Source organism: Onychostoma macrolepis, chromosome 18, assembly GCF_012432095.1.
Source record: "Onychostoma macrolepis isolate SWU-2019 chromosome 18, ASM1243209v1, whole genome shotgun sequence".
NCBI classification, from domain to species: Eukaryota; Metazoa; Chordata; class Actinopteri; order Cypriniformes; family Cyprinidae; genus Onychostoma; species Onychostoma macrolepis.
The window spans coordinates 26,971,327-26,974,023 of NC_081172.1; the positions used below are offsets into that span (position 1 = coordinate 26,971,327).

The 2,697-nt window shown below is 37.5% G+C and overlaps 1 long non-coding RNA gene across 1 annotated transcript; it reads left to right on the plus strand.

The window, feature by feature from the left end:
• The first annotated feature begins 531 nt into the window (after positions 1–531).
• On the plus strand, positions 532–1,251 carry LOC131523947 (uncharacterized). The gene is made up of 3 exons (XR_009266888.1): positions 532–681; positions 883–957; positions 1,082–1,251. It is a non-coding gene; the product is annotated as an uncharacterized LOC131523947 (long non-coding RNA).
• Positions 1,252–2,697: the final 1,446 nt, after the last annotated feature.

The following is a 2,697-nucleotide window of genomic DNA, read 5'->3' on the forward strand; positions in this document are numbered from 1 at the left end:
AAAAATCTCCAAGTAATGAATTTCCTAATGTCTCTGCATGGACATAAAAGCTCTAAACTCTGATGTAACTGTAAATAAATGCAGATTTCTTTACTTCCTTAAAAAATAAAGGGCCCTTGAATCGTTTTTAATGTCAACGGAGCCCTACAACATGACAGAATAGACAGCATCACATTTTTCTTCTAGTTTATGGAAACTGTTTCGTACAAATGTGAGCTGTTGTCTGGTATTCCACAGGCGGGAGCTTTGAGGGTAATTTGCCAATGAGCAAAACAAGAGTACTGCTGTATCAAACGATTACTACTTTAGTCATGTAAACAAGGCGGCCAATGAAGTGCCGCCACTGAGAACTCTAAGTCCATGCTTTGAACCGTAAACCACAGGGCCTGGAGCAGAAAGCCAGAGCAGATGATACAGAGAAAGGCTGTGACTGGAGGCTTGTAGGGCATGTTTCTGCCTGAATATCTAAAGACCGCCTTTTGTTTGCCAATACTAAACCCAGATTAGCGGCCGCAATCGGCTAGCCTCCAAGTTAGCCTTTCAAGAAACTCTCAGAATGACAATTTATCTCTTGGGCTGGGAAGACCTTCTTCTGAACCAGATGATGTGGTTTCTGCATGAAAAGACAGAAATTACCAACAGTTTACCATGCCTCTGTGTCGAAGAATGGAGGCCAATTGGGTGAGCTTTTTAACCCTCAGAAATTAATCGGAAATCAATCTCGTTATGCCAGACAATATTCTTAGGTAAATCTAGGCATTATTTTGAGAATTCATGGAGATATATATATAATATTTACAGACAATATATATCAGTATTAGCTAAATGCTTCCAAATGGAGATCGAAAATCAACAAAAATACTAAAACCGTTTTGCTTGTAGGCTTCTTTCTGAGGACTGGTAAAATAACAGCCTGTCTCCTCGGGAGTGCACATGCTGGGATGCTTGTTGAACTGGGTCCAGACATTACCTGCTATTAATTCATTATTTATGATACGTTTTTAATGTCTTGGCATTTGCTTTGTGTTGGAATCTTCAACATTTTAATCTCCTGTGGTCTTTTTTTCTTTTTCTTTCTCAGCTCTGCACATTTCCATATTCACATCTCTTCTTTTCTCACTGCTGTCTTGTCTCAATTGTAAAGATGATGCCAAAGTCTTGATTTGTATCCATGGAAACCTCTAGCCAGTGGTGCTGTTCGACGTGAATGCCACCGTCATGCTATTGTCCATCTCACTTAAACAAGTACTGTCATATCAGATGAAAACATTGTGCGAAATTATTTCAGAATTTATACAAAGAAAACCTTCCAAATCAACAACATTAGTAAGTAAAATCACCCCATGAAATCAAAACTGAGTTGGCGTTGAAGTAATCTACAGTATACTGTGGTATTAATAGTCTTTATTCAATATAGTATGTATATTGACAAAAGTAATCATAGGAACAGCTAACCTTAGGAAAGGAATGGAAAATTTGCTGAAAATCTACTCGCCCTCATGGCCATCCAAGATGAGTTTTTCTTCATCAGAACAGATTATGAGAAATTCAGTATTACATCACTTACTCACCAATGGATCCTCTGCAGTGAATGGGTGCCGTCAGAATGAGTCCAAACATTTACATTTAGTCATTTTGCAGATGCTTTTATCCAAAGCGACTTACAATTTGGGGAATACATAAAGCGATTCATCTTGAAGAGGCAATCCGACAAACAAAGTGCTTGTAACACCATTTGATGGTGTCAAACAGCTGATGGAAACATCACAATAATCCACAAGTAATAATTCACAAACAGTGCTTGCATATTTCTCTCCTAATTCAGATGAAATGGCTTTATCACTGGACGACTAGTATTTTAAGCAAAGGTTAGAAGTTAAAAAGGTGGTTTCACTTTATTTTGATGATCCCTTTAACACATTCTGTTGACTATAAGTAACATTGCACCTACATTTCTAGCAACCCTCATCAGATTGTTAGTAGTGTGTTAGTAGACTGGTAGGGTTAGGGTTGGAATAAGTTGACACGTTCTTGCAAAGTTACTTATAGTCAGTAGAGTGTCTGTTGAGAGACCATCACAATAAAGTGTTAGCAGATATGAAGCAGACAGTCTACTAATAATCTAATGAGAGTTTGTTGACATGTAGTTGCAACATTACTTGGTGTCAACAGAATGTTCAAAAGGGACCATCAAAATAGTGTTACCCAATGTTTTTATCAGCTGTTTGGACTCTCATTCTGACGGCACCCATTCACTGCAAAGGATCCATTGGTGAACAAGTGATTAAATGCTACATTTCTCCAAATCTGTTCAGAAGAAGAAAAAACACACTTGTATGGCCTGAGGGTGAGTACATTTTTAGTGACCCATTGCTGTAAATACATATTTAAATTTTACATTCATGCTTTCGCCAGATTTTCGCTTTTATCCAAAACGACTTGCATTGTATTCAATGTACATATTTGATCAGTTCTTGCTTTTCCTGGGAACTGAACCCATGACTTTGGCATTACTAGCTCTGTGCTCTAATGTTTGACAGTAAGGATAAAACTGTTCTTATTGGAAAAAGGAAAGAAGCTACACTTGTCAAGCAATTTTATGGGGTCTTTAAAAATAATGCATTCATATACAAGATCATCAGGTGCAAAAGATGATGCTGCATCATATAATTGTGCATCTGAAATTGCAAACTTCTA